This window comes from Cupressus sempervirens, chromosome 11 (assembly GCF_028749045.1).
Source record: "Cupressus sempervirens isolate cs-2001-9-10 chromosome 11, ASM2874904v1, whole genome shotgun sequence".
NCBI classification, from domain to species: domain Eukaryota; kingdom Viridiplantae; phylum Streptophyta; class Pinopsida; order Cupressales; family Cupressaceae; genus Cupressus; species Cupressus sempervirens.
In genome coordinates this window covers 509,273,848-509,294,608 of record NC_143128.1, presented here as the reverse complement: position 1 = coordinate 509,294,608, position 20,761 = coordinate 509,273,848, and the positions used below count along the sequence as shown (strand labels likewise).

The window sequence follows — 20,761 nt, the reverse complement described above, 5'->3', positions numbered from 1 at the left end:
GAGAAAAGTTAGAAGCATTTGAGAAATTCAAATGGTATTTAACAAGAGTAGAGAAAGAAATAGGGAAAAGACTAAAATGCTTAAGATCAGATAGAGGTGTGAATTTGTCTCCAATGAATTCAATAACTTTTGCATTGTAAGAGGAATCAAAAGATAGGTATCAACCCCTAGAACTCCTAAAAAGAATGGAATAGTTGAAAGGAGAAACATATCTATCATGGATTGTACAAGGACTCTAATTATTGAAAAGAACATTGCTATCAAATACTAGAAGGAAGTTATTAGCACTATAGTTCATACCTTAAACTAAGTACAATTGAAGAAGGACTCATTTAAAACTCCCTATGAGTGATGGTATGGCTATAAATCCAATGTAAGTTACCAGAAAGTATTTGGAAGTAAATTTTATATCTTGAAAGAATCTAGAAAAGGAAATTTTGATGTGAAAGGTGATGAAGGCATATTCTTAGGATATTCTTGCAAAAGTAAGGCATATAGATGTTTGAATTTGTCTACTCATAAAATCATAGAAAGTGGACATGTGAGAATTGATGAGTTTGCAGAAAAGATTAACGAAGAAAGGAAAAAGGAACCAGAAGACTACATGGGATTTTTTTACATTGAAATTAATACGTTGCTAAATACATCTATCAATAAGGAGACTTCTACTCCTGAGTCTTCCTCAATCACTGAGTTGCAAGAAGTTCAAACTGAGTCACAAGGACTTGAGTTACAGTTTGAAGCTATTGAGCCAATGCCTATCTAGTCTAAAGGACCCAAGCCACAAACAAATCAACTAGAGCTGGAAGTTGAAATTCAAAATGAAGATAGTGGAATTTAGTCAAAAGGCAAAGAACCTATATTGGCCAAGTATGTCAAAAGGCATCATGCACCAGACCATATTATTGGAGATAAGCTAGAAGGTACTATGACAAGAAGTAAGCTAAAAGGTACATGTTTACTTGCTGATTTTGAACCTAGAAATGTCAAAGATGCATTGGAAAATGAAAGTTGGACTGAGGCTATGAATGAAGAAATAGAGAAAGTAGAGAAGAACAAAACCTAGACTCTTGTACCTAGGCCTAAAGATTAAAATTTGATTGGAACAAAATGGTTATTTGGGAATAATTTGAATGAAGATGGTAAGGTATCAAGAAACAAAGCTAGATTGGTATGTAAAGGCTATTCTCAAGAAGAATGAATTGATTATGGTGAGACTTTTGCTCCTATTGCAAGATTGGAAGGTGTCAAGACCTTACTTGCATATGCAGCACATAAAAGATTTAAGGTATATCAAATGGATGTTAGATATACATTTCTCAATGGTATTCTTGATGAAGAAGTCTACATTGAGCAACTAGAAGGTTTTGTTGATCCAGACAAAAGGGACATGGTCTAAAAATTACACAAAGCACTGTATGGTCTAAAACAAGCTCCTAGAGCATGGTATGAGAGGTTGCACAACTACCTTATATAGATTGGTTTCCAAAGAACAAATTATAACAGTAGTTTATACATCAAGGAAGGACTAGATAACAAGATAGTATTGGCATAAATATTTGTGGGTGATACTTTATTTACAAGGAATGATGATCTATGCAAAGAATTTTCAGAGAAAATGAACAAAGAGTTTGAAATGTCTATGTTTGGTGAGATTAAGTTCTTTTTTGGTTTACAGATACAGTGGAGCAAGAATGGTATCTATATTACTCATTCTAAGTATATCAAGGAGATACTCAAGAAGTTTGGTATGGAAGATTCAAAACTAGTTGGAACCCCCATTTGTACTGGATTAAAGCTTACCAAAGATGATGATTCAAAAGAGGTAGATTAGACCTTATATAGATCAATGATTGAAAAACTACAGTATGTGGTTCATTCAAGGCCTGATATTGCTCTTGTAGTTGATATAGTAGAAAGATTCTCAACTAAACCCAGAGAAAACCATATGATGGCAATCAAAAGAAATCTTGAGATATTTGAAAGGTACTTAAGACTATGGTCTATGGTATAAACTTGGAGGAAATTTGTACCTTAAAATGTTTATTGATGCTAATTAGGCTAGAAATTTGGATGACAGAAAGAGTACAAGTGGTGGAGAACTCTTTCTTGGTAAAGGATTGGTATCTTGGAAAAGTAAAAAGCAAAATTGCACATCCCAATCCACAATAGAGGCAGAATATGTTGCAGCAATAGTGAATTGTTCTATTATTGTTTGGTTTAAATAGTTGTTGGAAGGCATGAAGGTGGAGATCAAAGAACTAGTTTTCATGTTTTGTGATAATACAAGTGCAATTAACATATCTAAGAATCCATTGATGCATTCCAAAACTAATCATAATGCTATAAAATATCATTTTGTCAGAGAATTAGTGTAGGAAAAATAAATTAGATTGGAATATGTCCATACAAAAGAATAAATTGCAGACATATTTACCAAGTCATTACCTAAGGATGCATTCTTGTATCTAAGAGGTAAGTTAGGGGTCATTCCACAATCTGAAGCTCACTAAAATAAAGTTTTAGTGATGCATCAACAGGAATCTAGTTGAAAATCTATCAATTGATGTAGCATAATCAAGAGGACATTGCATATGAATTAGTATTCAAGGTACATTGATACTCATTTGGTATGGGTTGTCTTTGGCATGTGTTGTTAAAGAGGGAGAGTTTACTATCATATATTTTGAAATTTGTTTTGAAGAAGCTATGTAATTCCTTCACAAAGGAAAATTACTACAAAAGAGAAGCTTGTGGTATAAAATCTAAGAGCGAGAAACTTTCTATCACAGAAAACTTTGTTTTCAAATTTCATCTTGCTATGACATGTTGTGTTACCATCAATGCCAAAGAGGGAGATTTTTTTATACAATTGTCTAATTGTGTGTTGTCTTTGATGCTACACAAATGTTATATCAATTGTCAGTCTGTGCCTACCGAGCTCACTTGGTCAGCAAGATTGTTTCTCTTGTCTACCAAACATTCTTGGAGATTAGTCTGTGAAGATATTGTCTACCGAGATCACTTAGGTGTCAAAGGAAATTAAAGCATAAAGTAGTGCTAACCAAGATCTCATGCTTAACAAAGGAAAGTTGGTTAGAGTTAGTGATCACTGATTTTACTCGGCTGCCAAAAGATTTTGCAAGTTCGTAGTGTTAACCAAGTGTATGTTGGTCAACACAGGAAATCACATCAAGACCAATGTTTACCAAGAAAGGTTGGTCAATGAAGGATTTTGTTGTTTTGGGATATGAAGTTTAATTACTTTAAGTATTGTTTCTAACTAAATGAGGTAATAATTATTGGTCATTATAAGATGTAAATTAGCTGACTTGATAATTTGGATGGTATATATAAAAGGTCAAGTTGAAGTTTCTAATGTATGAGTGAGTATGCAAGTGTATTAATTGATTGAGAAGGAATGTGTGAGAGAAAATTTGAAGGATGGTCTGATATCCTTGTGCAACAACAAAGTAAGATTCGATCATGAATAATCAAGGCTTTGTGAATAGAAAAAAGATCTAGATTCAGCAATTTATTTGCATCTCAATCAAGTCATTTCATTGTTACTTTTTTACCATTGTAGCAGTGATTCCAAAATCTCTTAACAGAGTTGGTTTAACAGCTAGTTATAAATCCTCTAACAAGGTGAAAATTCCATTGAATTATTTTAAGACCTCTTGCAAGGCCACTCCTAACAGAGTGATTAAATCCTCTAACAAGGTCACACCTAATAGTGTTTTTTGTAACCTTTAACTAGGTTGGCTCCTAACAGGGCTCACTTCAGAAGAGCGAAAATTAGCAACTAGTTAGATTGGTGTTTTTTTCCATATTGGGCTTCCATGTTAAATCTTGGTGTCTCATGTGTTCATGTTATTTATTTTATGGTTGCAAGTTAATTACTATGAATGTTTAAGTTCAGTTAAAAGTAAAACATACAATATATTTACCGAGTTACAACATTTTCAATATGTTTACTTAGTGATAGTAGTAATTAGTTTTATTGACATCTAAGGGATCCATAGAAGTATTTTTGTGGTAAGTGATTCACCACACCCCCCCCCCCCTCAATTACTCCATCTACATTTCCAACACCTTCTTATGTTATAGTGAATAAAATCAATAGCCATATGAAGGAAAATTACCAAATTAGAAAGTGGGGAGACATTAAAGATGGTGGTAAGAAAGAGATGAAGGAAAAGGATAGGAGATCTAAAAGACATGAGGTCAAATGGAAGCTTCCACCTGAGGGATAACATAAGAAAACTTTGATGGTGTTTAAAAAGGGAATCCTGGTCCTTTGGGATGTTGAGGTATTATAAGAAACTGTTATGGTGAAGAGATTGTTGCTCTCTTTTATCCATTGGTACATCAGACAAACCATTATGTGAAAGCCACTGTAACTCTCCATATGGTGAAATTAGGTTTCAATAAGGGAGTTAAAAAGGTTGGACAAGGACTCAAATAACATCATCAAATGTATCAAAGGGGCTATCCAACCATCATGGACAATAGCTAGCATCATTTAAGAAATCCATATAACACTTGGCAATTTTGATAGCACCCATGTTAGTTATGAATATAGGGAGGCAAACTCAGTGGCTGATTGGTTTGCCAATGATGCAGTAAAGAAAAAATGGCAATGATTTGGAATACTGGTGGGAATATTCTAGTAGGTGCAAAAAGCCTAATTGAGCTGGAAAAAATCTAGGGAGGTACGGGTGAAATCAAAAGATAATTATGGATATAAATGAGAGTATGGGTGTAAGTAAATGCAATAATGGTAAATATGAATGGAATAGGTAGATGATGTTATTAGTGTCAAGTTGACACATTTTATGGTTTGATTATTGTATGTACCATTTTAGTGGTATTGAAAGATAAATTGACAAAAATCAAAGTGGTTTCCATCAAAGTATATAGAGGGTTGAGAAAGGGTTTCAGATGATGGAGTTTATGAGAATAGTAAGTGCTAAGATTATAGAGATGGTGGGGGAAAATAAGTATTAAAGAACTAGTAGGTGAGGTGGAAAAATGGAAGCAAAGAACTAAAGTATGGGAGAAGTTATAATAGGGAGGAATCGCTAACTACATAGCCAAGCTCCATGGATATGACCCTACAATTACTGATCTTATGGTAAATTCATGGAGGAATGGAAGGGTCAAAGTTGATGGGGTCTCATATCAAATGACTATGGACATCATTACTCATGTAACTAAAATTTTGGATGAGGGATTGGAGTTGTGCAGAGAGAAGAAGGTGTTTGCGAATGTTGTGAAAGATTTTGCAAAAAATACGAAAGAAAAGAAGGAACTAGTCAAAAGAAAAGCATACTACAAGATGGACTCCATAAAGAAACTATGGAGGTATGTTTTGAGGGATATTATTGAATATATATATCTTTGGATACAAGATTTGATAGGGTTAGAACACATCATTTTGTTCTACTCAATCATTTTCATTATGGGATTAAGGTTTCTTTTCCTTTTTATTTATATACTGCCATGCAAAGAATATTTATGTGCACAAGAAAAAGACTACTTCTAATCCATCCCTACATGAGGGTTTACTACTTTTGATTTATGATCATTTCAAGGCTCAATCTAGAAGCAAAACCCTCACCCAAGAAGTTGTTGCATCAAAAGAGATGAGGATTTCAAACTTCTCATCTGACATAGATGATGTTCAAAGTATAAGTTCAAAGGATGAAGATGTTAATCCTTCATCTATAAATAAGGCTAATGTTTTTGAGAAGAAATGGACTTTATCAACTAAAGCCCTATGTAGGAAAATCCCCAGGGGGCTTGGGTTTAAATTTGTTGGTCAAGGAGATAAAGAGTATAATGAGGAAGGGGATGATATGGATATTGACAAAGAGAATAAGGAGGAGGATGTTAAGAGGGAGGAGCCAGTAGCTAAAAAAAGAGGAGGTCTGAGGAGGAGGATGTGCCCCCAGAGGGAAAAATGGATTTTGGGCTGGAGATCACCATCATTCCTCTTTCCCTAATTCCTCCTCAAGAACTTGATAAGGAGAAAAAAGAGGATGAGAGTGGAGAGGTGGTTAAAAAAAATAAGCACATGGCCTAAAAAACATTTAATCTTATGTTGCCCCACTTTTCATCCTATACCTGTCTTGAAAAAGTGGAAATTTAACTTGTATCATGTTTAGTCTGGTCGAGTCGGTTGGTTCTTTCCTCCTTAAGTGATGAGTATCTCCATCGAGTTTCCATCTTCTCCCTTCTCTCACATTACATAACAGGATGGGTTTCATTATCATCATGAGTCTTATGGGTAGCTTAGGACCTTTCTCGATGGATATTCTTGGATTATGTTATCTTAAATGAACTTACTCATAGCTCATTTTAATCTAGGCATAAAGAAAATTGAACTTGTAGAAAATCTAGTTTCATCTTCTCCTTGGCAAGTTTTCACACCCTGAAGGTGAAACTATGCTAAGATTTATGAGTATAGTTTGTGAGCTTGAAGAAGGAGAGTAGGATTATATTATGGATTGATCATTCAAGTATTTCCATATTTTTAGTATGGGGATCATTCAAAATTCACTAAGATGATCAGAATAAGATCTAGTGGAAAACTCTGAAATAGCTTCTCCTCAGCGGACTTCAAACCAAGAAGTTAGTTTTTTGAAAAGGCATTTGCGAAAAGGTAAAGTAAGTTAGTGGGTCCCATTTTTTTACTTTCAAAGTATCTTTCATATTTTCTAAATGCTTGAAGTCAAGTAGAAAAGTGGAGATTTCCTTCTCCTCTATGGAATTTCTACCCTCGAAAGAAATTTTTCCAATCTAATAGAAAATTACTCCTACAAACATGGTTATTTGGAAAATTGGTCATGAGGTGTTTTGGGAAAGTAATGGAAGCAAATTTGTTGCATATGTGAAAGTATTTTAAATAGAATTCAGCTAGGTAGGTTTTCTTCCGAGGAGTACTCCATTTCTACTTCTCTGAAATTGGGTAAAAATGGGAAAGTAAGTCTATAATTAAAGAAAGTTACTGTTGGGCCAACAAAAATAGTGAAAAGATACAAAAAAAACTATTAGAACCCTCAAATTTACTAATTCAATGGATTTATCCTTAAATTTTCTTGTGTGGCGTGGATCATGAAAATCAACACATAGATTAAGGGTTCTTATATAAAGATGAACGTAATAGATTTTCAAATTACTACTTTCTCTTTTGAACTGTTATGATATTGTATTGAATAGTGCTTTCAAAAAAATTTCAAGTTACAAGATTCACTACTTACACTATTTGTAATTGTTGAATTTTAATTTAGCTCTATATCAAACAAAATGGCAACAAGGTTCACCAATTTTGATGGACTAGGTGGAATCAAGTCTACATGGCAAAATATCATAGACACTTCACTTCATTTCTTCGACATGCAAGATTTCCAAAGAAGGCTGAGGATGGAACCACTCCATCCTATAATAGATATGATGAAGTGGACTGGTAGAAGTAGCCAGATTTCCAATATTAGTACAAGCCCCCAAGCTAATCATTGAATGTATCAATCACTACAACGTGTATACTAAGAAAATCTTACTGCTTGATCAAATGGTGTTAATCTCAATTAATAGGCAAGTAGTAGTCAATTGTCTCCAAATTCTAGAGCGAGAAGAATTCTCTGAATTGAAAATAGGAGGAGCTATGTTAGATTTCTCTCTGAAGAAAATGGTATGGTGGAAGGAGATTATGAGGTCTTGGTTTTATCAACTAGGGGGAGCTAAGATTAAGGTTCCTAAAAACCTTTTCAGCACTGATCTCAAACTTGAGATCATGGACATTCTAGTCCATTCGCATCGATTGAAAGGTGAGGTAGAAGCACTTCATTTTGTAGAACATTATTTATTTTTGGTGCAAATTATTTACTTAGATACATAGTATATTGACTAGGCATATGAGGTAAGTGAGCATCTATCCAGAGCCCTTAGTACAACAAAGTTCTACAATTCATTTTACATGTCTTTCTTCTTAATATATATGTTAGCTTCCCTACAATTATGGCTAGGCCTTCCCAGAATAGAGAATTTTCTAGATGATGTAAAGAGTTATGATTTTTACCCATGCTTGCAGTTAAAAACTAGTTATGTGGAGTATATCAGAGTTAATGATGCATTTACAATGAGAATTTGTAGGGAACTCCAAGGATGCCTAGAGAGGAGATTCAGTCTAGAAGTGATGGTGGCCATTAGTCAGTTTGGTAGTTATTTCATTCAATTCTCATGCTTTTCATATTTATGTCTTGTAGCTTTCGATGGATTTCCCCTTAAGTTTCCCAAATACCCTAATGACATGATTGTGCTCATTGAGATCGTGAGACAAGCAATTCAGGTGAACATGCTGAGTGCCAATTTGAGGAAGAAGGGGTATGAATTCCCCATGAAAGTTGGAGCCTATAGATGTTAGTCTCAATCATATGCTAAAAAAATGCTTAAGGCATTCAAGAACAAATATAAGTTAGAGGAGTATGAAGTGGTGAGACCTATGTTTTGACTCAAATGGGTATGCTAGAGATGTGCTTCAAATTGGAAATGTAATCAAGCATGTTACTACAATGAAAGATTATTGGGTAGATTATAAAGATGAGTTGGAGAGCCAAGATCAGGCTTTTTCCAGATTTATAGTGGATCAAGTAAAGACATATGGCATTAACTTGGATGTGGAAGGGCTAGAAGATGACAAGAAAAATATGTGTAGTAATACATATTTGACTAAACTAAGGAATACTCCTATCAGTTTTAAATCTTATGTGGATATAGAGGAAGATTTTGATGTTATAATGGCTTGAATCATCAAGAGGACTAGGAAATGGGTTGAGTGGATAGAAAATAAGGGCTAGAGTAAGAGTAAGACTACTCAAGCTTCTCCAGCCACTGCTACTCCTTCTTCTTCTCAGAGTGCCACACCTAGTGTTACAACAACAGCTGCTCAAGGATTGACTCAATCTATAGGTAGAGGTGATCAACCCCCAAAAAAAAACATTTTAATAGCTCCAACTTGCTAGGGTGGCCCTCTACCAGTTATTGGATCCCAAGCTAGTATTGAAGAAAAGAAGACAAAAAAATCAAAGGATGGTGTTACTGCTCCAACTCCATCTCCTCATGTTACTCTAGTCCCATCCCCTCATGTTTCTCCAATTCCATCTACAAGTGCTCCTCTTTTGAAGTCAACTATTTCCCCCATTTAGATAGTAGAGATTGGGGATGAAAAGGGTGGTAGCAAAAAGTCCACTGAATTTAATGAAGCTGCAAAGAAGACTCAACAGGAAGAGAAAGCCTCGAGTTCATCTAGGCTTTTTTTTCAAGACCCAAAGAATCCTTTCTCTACAACTACAGTAGTAGTGACTCTAGTAAATAAGAAGATGTTTAGCATAAATTCACTTGGGAAAGCTTCTAAGGTGATTGGTATAGAGAATTGGTTAGAAGACACCTTAGAAAGGAAGAAGAAAAGAAAAGGTGAGAGTGTACCTACAAAGGATATTGTGTCTGAAGCGGTTTTCTTCGGGACTATAGTGGTGAAAACTAAAAAGTAGAAGACCCTATCGATACTTGGACAAGATCCAAAAATAGGGCACTTGACCATGGAGATAGCGAAGCCAAATAAAGTAGGAAGAATTGAAGATATGTCACCTGATGACTTTACTCTACACTCAATTGATCTTGGAGAAGCTAGACACGATGCAAAAGTGGGCTTGTGGAGATCAAGTAATGAGGTGATAGAAGAACAATTGGAAAGCCTAAAATCATAAAAAATTAAGATGAAGGCTGAAATAGAAGAATTGAATAGGTTTATCAGGAAATTGGTTGTTCCATTAGCAACCATCACTGGTGTACCTGCTACTCAGAACCCTACCATAGCAGAAGTACAAGATTTTATCTTGCAAGTCCAAAAAGATAGGTATTTTGGTTAGATTGAAAAGGAATGGATTGAGAAACTCAATTCAAATGGAATTTCTCTGATTGATCAAATTGGAAATGTTATCCTTCGATTGGAAACTGACAAAGATAATATCATATCTAATTGCAACACTTTGGCCACAGAGAAGGTAAGATGTGATGAATGCATTTCCCTCCTAAAAATGATCATCTAAATGAAGGAAAAAGAGGTAGTTAAAGCAAATATTTTGAAGAAAGGGACTGAGCCTCTATTCAAATGGCTTCAAAGTATGCAATTTAAGCTAGAGATGATTTAAGAAGCTGAAGGAGGACTCAAAGAAATAGGGGAAAAAGTGAAGAAGACCAAAGACATAGCATTCAAACTCATGCAAGGATTACACACTGATTCACAAACTAGTGGACAAGGGAAAGCTCTTATTGGAGTAGAAGTAATGAAGAACAACTTCTCCACATACTTGAGTAATCTATCTAGAATGACTTTAAGCAGTCAAAATAGAGTGGTAGAGTTCCAAATGCTGGTGAATGTGTACATGTGGCTATGGAAGAATTACCAAATTAGTTAAATGCTATGAAGGAACTAGCTTGAGAGCATTCAAAGTGGCTCTTAAGGTTCACTAATGTACATGTGCCTAGTCATGAGGAACTAGTTCCAGTTATAGTTGCTGCCAAGGCATATAGGGTGAAAGTTGAAAAGGGGAAGAAGTCCAAGTGATTCAAATGATGCCTCCTTTTCACTTTCTTTTACAATTTTTTTCAATTTCATAAATTTTTTAATTTGACAAACTGCCATCTTGCCATTTTTCCTTCTTAGAAGATGAAGCAATTGAGTTTCTATTGTAACGGTCATCTCTTAAACCCTATATGTATGAAGTTGAATGATGAATAGAGGGTCGGTAAAATTTTTGGTGTGAAATACTTCTTGTTGCAGAGACAATTGAGAGTATTTTATATTGATCATTTTCTGTTCCTGTTGGTGTTAATTTAAATTTGTATCTTTCTCTTATGGTTTGGATTGAAATGAGGAAGAAACAAAGTTTTACTTCCCCTATTTATTACACAATGAATTAACACAATATGTATTGTTATTGTTCATTCTGAGAGGAATTTTAAGTGTTATCAATTTAGCAGTTAAAATATAGATTTGAGTTCTTGTAGTTTAGCTCATGGGAAATTTTTGTAAATTCATAAGATGTGTGGATTCATAAAACCAAATAGATTATTAGAAAAATTTGTTCACTTGAGTTAGATCTTGCCTAAGTGTAGCTCGGTTATACCTCTACTATTCTCATGGTTAAGAACACAAACCAATTAGTTGATAAGAATAAACATAATTCACTAACAATCTATGATAGGGAGCTGTACCTGTTAATTCAAAGAAAAGCCCATTCACCAAAAATGGCTTTTCAACTTTTGTAACTAGATATTGTTTAGAAATTTAGGTATTCAAGAGTCAAATCAAAAAGAGAAAATCTATTTACCAACATGTTAGAACCTAAAAAATGGGAATAGTGAGAGAAGCCATGAATCCCCAAATCCTTGAAGGTAAAGAGGGAAAGCTCTAGATGGTGGAATTCACCAATCCAACACTGGAGGCTATTACTGATAATGTAAGGAAATTGGCATGAATTTGATTAATAATTCTAGAAATAGTATGATTGACAATTTTAGGTCAATTAAATGGCTCTACCATGAATTGGAGGAGGTCAAAGAAAGAATGGGTCAGCTAGAAAACCAAGGGAAGAAGTTAGAGCATGGAAATTTGACAAATCAGGGGGATGGCCTAAGTTTGGTTGAAAAAAGAATTTAGAATCTAGAAAATTAGAATCATAATATGGAAAACTAGATGATTTCAATTCTAACTTCTCTAAATGATGACATCTCTTCTCTTGCTAGAAAGCTAAAAGTCACGGGTTTCTTGGAGGATAACGAGGAAAAGGATAGAGCTAGAAATAAGATCGATGAGGACATGACTATGGAGATTACTTTCGGCAACTTGGATCGAATGGGTTCGAAGAAGCAAGAGCATATGGATGAGGAGATCCAAAAAGCCTATGATGAGGTGGAAACAATGCAGGAGTTTGAAAGAAAGACAAAGGAGTAAAAAAGGTTTTTTATACCTATCTTTTGGACTATTTGGTTTCTATAGTTTTTGGTTTTTAGATTTTTTTCTTCTGTCACCCTGGCCTTTTAGTTGGTTTTAGTACTATGGCTAGGCTTTTGTTGCTTATTTTCATCCTTTTGATATGTATTAACTTTTGGGTTTCAAGATCCCTGTAAAACTTATTTTTCTTATCAAAAACTAAATATTTTTGATAGTATCATAATTTATCATTTATCAATGCCAAATGCCAAAAAGATAGTGATAAAGATAGATATTGATTATTAAATGTCCATTGATAGTTACATATTTAACATTTATCTTTATAAATTAACATTTAATACTGAAAATTTTAGTTTTCTAATATCTTGATTCTAGTCTCCACTCCCAAACCCCTTAACTTGTGATAAAATTTCTCTATGATAAGATCCAACTAAATAGTGGGGGTTTGGAAGTGGAGACCGCAATGGTTTTGGGGGGCATCTATGATAAGCTACATAAGGTGATAGAGGAGAGAAAATCCTAATAATAGAAAAAGAGAAAAGAAAGAGTAAAGAGAGAAAAATTATATTTGTATTGGGAAAAATGATGTTGTTAGGGATTTTAGATGCAACAAAGAGTAAAAACCCATCTTATTTTGTTACTTTTTGGCACTCAACATCATTGGATACACCTAGGTACATATTGGGGCACGCCCAGATCCTCAACACGTACCTTGGCATTACTAGTATGGTTGCTAGATGACTTAAGGTTGTAGCTAGTATGTAAGATACTAGATGTAAATAAATAGTATAAGGATGGGTCACCACTAAAAATCAAAATTAATTACAAACCAAGTGATTGTCACAAAAGGGATATGGCTAACATAAGAATATAAAGTATATTGCTAGTGTATTAGACATGCACTGGAGGGAAATTTTTGACCAAGCCAAATGAAGATTGAAAGAATATGTATACATATATACAATGAATTAAAAAAGTTGTAGAAGCATATTGCCAACTAATCAATTTTTTTTCACAAGGAATTATACAATAGATAATAAAATCCAATGAAGACTTGAAAACTTGGGGTATAATCTTACATAAATTTGTTATATTAGAGACAATACACCAAATATATTGGAGTGAGGTTGGTTATAGATTTCTAACTTCCTAATGCAAATTAGTTAAATCATAATATCCTTGCAAAAAAATCTTTGTATAAAGGGATCCTAGTTTAGACACTTTTCAAGCCTTCAAGATGTGATATGCCCATCATGTTCATACTGCATTGGTTTTTTCTAAAAGTGAAAACATCAATGTAATGGAAAAGTTGATGTTGATTAGATGTATTGAGCAAGAAGGGTGGATTAAGCAGCAAAGAGGTTGCCTCGAGCAGGAGAAAGTGGAATACTGTAGCATATTTTGAATAGAGATTTGTAGCCTCAATTACATTTCTCATCATCTCCTCCACCTAAAAAATAAATACAACAATCACATGATAGTTAATATATAGAGACTCAACCAAAAGAATATTTTTTACAAAATATTTCAATCTACTTTTAACTGTAATAGTCTAATCAATAAAAGTAGGTGCTTATATACTAAATTTGTTAAGATAAACTTTGTTTTGATATATATTCTTCTATGTCATTTAATAAAAAAGTAAAACTTATTATTGCTAATTAAAGAGTGTTAATATTGCTACTTACAACACCCCTTCTTCCCAAGCAAAGAGCTTCTTGAAATATACTTTCTATTGCATCAGGCATCTCTGCATTTCCTCTTACCCAAAATACATGAACACATCTTGGAAGCATTGGTTTCAAAATTTATTCTAATTATGCATAAGCTAGTGTATCACTAAAAAGATTCCATATGCTAAAATACTATAGATATGTATTCCTAATAATTGCATGAAACTTCTCTAGCATGTTGATTAACATGCAAAAACAAATAGGAGAAATGTGATCCATTTTACCATCCCAAGTGTTGGGACGAAAAATTGCATGCTTAATTTGTTAGTCCCATTTTAAATTTTTGAAAAATCAAGCCCTATAAACGCTTTTAAATGAGTTTGTACCCGGTTGTCAGTCTGAAGCCTAAGAGGTGTTCAATGTTTCTAACACCCTCCTTTTAGTTTTCCTAAGCATTTCACGAAGTTTAACTGTGATTCCAAGCCATTCTGCGAAGTCTCGTTTTGAGCAAGTTTCAAATCTGCATTTTACCATAAGTGTCAAATAGCGATCAGAGGCCCAGTTTGCATCTGAATATTTTTTACCCAGGAATGTGTCATGACTAGCCACTTTGGGGATATTTAGTATGTATAACAAAGAACCTATGTTTCAATTTTCAAGTCATTTCAAATCCGTTTGACTAGGTTTTGCACCCCCCAAAGTTGGTCATTTACTATTTTGTGCATTTGACTAGTTGTTCACAATTCTGGGAAGCTCTGTTCGACCAATCATATTTTTGACCCAATTGACCCAAATGAAAAAATTCTTTTTGCATCGTGTTCTAGGGGTCAGACACTTCATATGTTCAAATTTTGAGGTCATAAAAAATCCATTTGATCAATTTGCTAACATGATTAAAAACCCAGTTTGCATTGTTTTGTTACGGCTAAGGTATCCAGATTGATTCGCATCCCTATTCGGCACGATATAACTTTGATCCTATGATTGGTGAGCCTAAATGGATTATATCATTTTGTTTTCTCCTAAAAATCCTTCAAGTATGCCAATTCTTAACTCATGATGAATCCATCTACATACTTTCACATGTCCGTACATTTGCCAAAAACTAACTTGACATATTTCCTAGTTAAAATTTCCAAGTGCCTATTTTCAAAAATTCGCCAAATGTTTCCTATGATTCATCATGAGCCCAAACTATTGAATTATATTCTCCTCATGGAAAAGAACCTATATCCAGGTTTTTAGAAGCCCAAGTGATCAATAACCCCAATTTATAATGCCAAACCCGAGCCCAGTTTATGTTTTTTAACACTGTTTGCCTACAGGGTAATTGAAGTATGGATGTTCGGCAATTAAAATATCTTGACTGGGAATTCATCATGGGCTAAAAATTTTCAATATGATAGAGTGTGTAGGATTGAACACTTGTGCCAATTTTTGGGGCCTAACTATTTGATTGAGTTAGTTTTTAAGCCCAGCCGGCAGGCCTCCAGACACAAATTCACAGTTTGCAAGTAAGAAGTGATATGAGTTTTAATTGTTAATGCTTGAAATTAAAAAGGGGATTTCATCTATAATGCAATATTCAAAAGGATTTACTATGTTTTGAGAGGCCATTAAATCATTTGACTTAAGGTATGCAAAAGGTCATCAAATGTTGGCTATTTCAATTTGGCATTAATAATAATAAAGAATGAGCCTGCAATGCAACAGAGGAATGGACAATACAATGAAGAAGATTCTGATTTCCTAAACATAGATTCTAATACTTCTCAAAGGAACAAATAAAATAAAGAGAAGAATTTTCAAAAGGGGATCAAGAAACAAAAAAGAGGCTCAGGTAATGAAACCACAGAATATTTAATGTCTTCAACAACAATAGAAGCCTCACACATTTTAAAAGAAAGATGGCACCAAGCATGGATATCATGCCAACACAATAGAGAAATTCCACACTTGCATGAAGCTCTGCCCATGCATTTAGAGATCCACGCAATGGGAAAAGAGAAGGAGAAAACCACGCAAGCATGAACCACTATAGTAGAAGCCATGGTGGGTAGCATTGTGATCCACATTTTTGCAGAGTAAAACATTTCAGCAATGGGCTTTGATGCAAAGGGCAAGCACAACACATTCATATTGCATGAATAAAGATCAAATTGCAGTCAAGATGCACCCAGATTTTGACATAAGGTAGACATTTTCAAGCATTGCCAAAAGCATTAAAAAAATACTCCATGCACAGGAAAAGCCGCCTCATGCCAATCAGAGAGGCAACATTTAAAAGGAAGCAGATTCCCACCTTCCAAAGGAGATCCACACAGTGTGCTGGGAAAGAATTTGAAGCTTCACACCCTTAAGAAGGAGAGCAAGGCATGAACAGGACTGGGAAACAGTCAGCGTTAAAACAATGCAATCCATCCCTTCTAAAACAAGCTCAAAATATTTTAAAGAAAAGATGAAGCTATCTGTGCATGTTCAAGGGGTAGAGTATCAATCTCAAGCCATAGTTCCAAAGGCAAAACTCGCAGTCAACGCATTGGAAGCATTACCACAGAACAGGGCACCCCGTGAGCATAGGGCAAAACACTTAAAATCATTTTGTCCCATATTGGTTATGTGAAAAACTTTTAAGTATTGTAAATAGTAAAGCATGCTTTATCTAATATGAATTGAAGTCAAGCGGCTTTTGAAAGCTCAAGCTTGCAGGAGGGCCCGATGACATCAGTCGAGGTCGAATAAAGTAAATTTTTAAACAAACATGCACATGCGCTGACATGGCACTCAGAATGAAGATGCATTCGGATGTCGACACGTGGCTCAGACCGATGAATGGCACATCCTCACAATAAAAGTTGCAAGCTTGATAAGTAATGCGGGGAAGCGCAATTTTGACATGTGGCAGCGCAGGTCCTACAGATGATGACATGGCAAGAACGAGCAGCTCAAACGAAGGCACAGGATTTCACCACGTGGCGAGATCCGACGGTTTGCGCATCCCCGCAATATGGAGTTGTAGGGATTTAAGTAATGCGAGGAAGCGCATTCTTGACACATGGCACTGGGTCCCTGCGGTGCTGATGTGGCATCTAAGAGCAGTGGTCAGCCAATCAGAGGCCACCACATGGTAGAAAGGCTGGTCAACTAAAGGTTGACCCCAGATTCAAAGGCAAGGGCAGTTGAAGAATTAAAAAATAATAATAATATTTTATTATTATAATGGATGCACGTCATATTTAAAAAATTTGCAAAAGGGACATTTTATTCTAAAGTTTTAACTTTAGATAAATTTAAAATTTTCAAATTTTAAATTTAAAAAGGAATGCAGACGTGATAGTTATAACAGAGGGGCATTTTTCAAAATAAGATTCTAGGGGTTTTCTGTAAGCAAAACATGGACTCCAATATACTACCAAAATCGAGAAAAGACAAACTATCTGATTCCAAAGTCAATTTTTGCACAGGTAGTAGCTGGTTCAAGCTATAGGAGGTTTTCTTTCAAGTTCCCAGATTGCAACCAAATTCAGGTGTCAATATTCAAAGTTGTTTTCTAGCATGGAAATGACCTAAATACGGTTAAAAGGAAGTGAAAATGAGATTTGAGGAAATTTTAACCATTTTCTAATCAGATTGAATCTCAATTTCATCAGTATTTCATTGAGGCGAATCAGATATTTTGGTGATTCAAAGAATTTCATCATTAGGTAGAGATATTTTCAAGTTTGTTACAAGAAATGATGAGAACAGAATCAGATCAAGATGGGAGGAAAGAAGAAAGAGGTTTTTCAGTTGCCAGAAGATTGAATTTCAAGTGGACACTTGTCAAGTAAAGATCAGATCTGGGAATTCATTCATCCTATATCATTCTTTCTTTCTTTCATTATAGGGGTTGAAAAAATTGGAAAGTCTCTAGGATGAAGATAGTTAGCAGAACTGGCCTTGGAATTGATAAAGTCTGAATGGAAGACCTAGGATGTGCTGGTTCCAAACCATGAAGCTATGCTTTGGTTGTGATACCCCCTTTCCATCCCATCAGTTTCTCATTCCCGCCAATTTCTCTCTTGTATGACAACATTTTTTATTATACAGTCTAGTTTATTAGGTAGCTTGTGAGTTAATTTCCTGCATTTTCATGTATTGTTTCAAGGAAATCAATACAAAGAACAACAAATGTGAGTTTCAGTTTGAATCTTGTCTCCATTTTTAGTAAGTTGTAATGTTTTACGATCTTTGAACGAAGAGCCCAGGTCATAGTTGTAGTCCTTTAAGGCTGTATGTTGTTTCATTGTCACTGATAATTCAAAGAGTTGTGTAAAAGCTTCATAGATTCAATAGGGTTGCAGATTTACTGATAAGGATCTTAGGTAAGAATGAGATTTAAGTTAAATATTGATGTCTATTTACAAGGTAAATGGATAGATCATATATCTGAATATATAAATCAGTATCAGATATCTAAAATGCATGAGGGAGATTCATAAGTTTTCCCAATGGATCAGGCACTAATCAGTTATAGGGTCATTAAGTTGTTGATTCATACATTTTTTTTATCTACTTTTGCCACCCACATAAAATCAAATCAAATTCAAATTATCTTTACATTTTATGTTGATGAGCTATAAATAGAATGCCCTCACTCAGTTTATGAATAATATAGGTTTGCACCTAGCTATTGTAGAATCTATGTTGTTTCATAAGCCATTCAGAGATATTAGGGGTTTCAATCTGCTTAATAGATTCAGTGTATGCTTTGACAACTGGTACCATATAAAGAATCTATAGGTCTACCTACCTAGGTTTTGTAGAGCCTGAAGTGCAGGAGTATAGCCTTATAGTTGGCCTGGTGTCTGAATGGGCATGTTGAGAATGGGAGTTAGTTGCCCCTAGATGTTCTTTGTTCTCATCAGGTTAATTGAAAATGGGTAACATTTTCAAACACCAACACCAAGGTGCAAGCCTTTTAGCATGTTCAACCACTGTGAGTAACTCTCTTTCCATTTGTGAGAAAGTTGTTGTTGTTCCATGAAATTTTAATTCTTTTGATGTTCATGAAGTAATGGAACTTTTGTTGAAAAAAATCATTGTTGTGAATTATGTTAGGATAAAAACTCCCTTCTATAGTAGAGGAATCCCAATTGTAGCACACATGCAAATCCTTCTTCCAAATGGCTAAGAACAAGCGTTAAAGTGAAATTGCCTTCAAATATTTCTCTAGTTTAAGATACAAAGGTAATAAGTAAGAATTATGAAGACATACTTAATGAAGAAAATAAATATTTTTAAAGAAACTAAATTCCATGAGTTGTACTATTTTCATTTACTAGTTTAGAAATTGCATAAGAAGAGTGCATCGGTGATTGGAGCCTTCTTTGAGGATTAGAGGGTTGATTTTCTATATCATCAGTTGCAAAATTTGTTAATGACAACATTTCAATGTTTTCATGACAACATTGCAATCTTGTAATGACAACATTAGCAACTTTGTGCAATAAAGGTGAGAAGTGGTTGTGGGTTGGTTTTGATAGCTGAGCCATGAGCCATGGATACAGTTAAGATCAAAGAAGTTCTAGATCATATTGAACTATGATTCCCAAGACTTCCAAAACCACCTACAAAGTCTATTGTAGGTGGGTAGGTATTGCCATTGGAGCACTCATCACTTGAATCTACTAAATGGGATTTGTTGGAGAAGTTGTCAGCTTATCTGGTAACTAATTGAGCCTAGACATAGTAATTAATGCATAAGAAAGCTCTATTGATGTAGCAGGAAAACAAACATAATCTTGATTAACATATTTATATCTATCAAGCTCTAGAAACATGATCAAAGAATCTATTAGGAGAACTAGAATATGATATATCATATAACCAAATATTTTGCTAAATACAAAGCCAAAAGAATGTGTAATCATTCAAATATAGTTATGACTATTACCTTTAGAAGAAGGTGTATTCATATATTTATTTTCCTTGACAGCCACTAGGAATTAAAATGAATTTGTGCTCATGGGTCTTTCTTGTTTATTCTTAATAAATAGGATTGGATGTTTTTTATTACATTCTACACTACAAAGCAATCTTTTATTGCTCAAAACTTTCAAAGATGGATTTTTTCTAGCCAATATAGAAACACCCACAATGGTAGAAGAAATATAATTTTTGTACATATTTTTCTTTGAGGAAGAAGATAATCTTCCCAATTGACCATTTAGATCATCATTGAAAGTGAAAAGTAAGAAATAATCTTGTAAGCTCTCTCTAATGTCACCTAATGAATTGCCTCCTAACAAAAACAAAAGTTATTGGGACCACCTGTAAGCCTATATAGAATTTTTCTCTTTAACCCAATAGAAACCATATTTCAAGATCATTGTGAAAATGTAGTTGTAAATAAAGAATTAATGAACTCAAAAAATTATGAGAGTTTTAACTTCATATCTTTTGGAAAGTTATGTACGATTCAAGTGAGGGAATATGGAAGAGAAAAGAGTGTTAAACAAGTAACATACAAGATAAAAGATCAAACTATTAGATTCATGGATGCAAAATTAATTTGGGAAAGCACAAGCTAAAGCTAATGTTGGAGTAAATTAATCTTTATGTGTATCCTAAACTTAGGCACTATTAATTAACCAAGTTACCATGGTTAATCCATGCCCCCACTAGACTAGCAAAAGTTCAAAATGGTTCCATGTTTGGGTCTAGTTCAATGTCTAGTCTGGGAATGATGTGATATTTTTCCTGTTGGTTTGAACTAGCTCAAAATAATTTTGAACCTAGGCAGACCAAGCCATTAATCACCAAACTGAGTTTGAACCACTTCATTTTAGGCATTGTGGATGGAAATTAAGTGTTTTGTTTGCAAAATTTAATGAGCTTTTGGCATCCATGACCCAAAAGGTTGTTATGAAGTTATTTTGGTGGCCTCTGATTGTCCATTTTTGGTTTCCACTACTCAGCTTACACTAGATAATTTTGAAGAATTTGATGCCAACACCATTGTTGTTGATGCTAATGATCCTATTAACCTTTTCTCTGTTGCTGAGTCAACTAATGTTAGAGAAGAAGA

General features: G+C 34.4%; 2 pseudogenes; both read right to left on the bottom strand.

Moving 5' to 3' along the window:
• Positions 1–12,738, bottom strand: part of LOC149530594 (uncharacterized) — a 40,965-nt pseudogene extending 28,227 nt beyond the window's left edge.
• A 494-nt stretch (positions 12,739–13,232) lies between these two features.
• On the bottom strand, positions 13,233–20,050 carry LOC149530593 (serine/threonine-protein kinase ATG1c-like; annotated as a pseudogene).
• Positions 20,051–20,761: the final 711 nt, after the last annotated feature.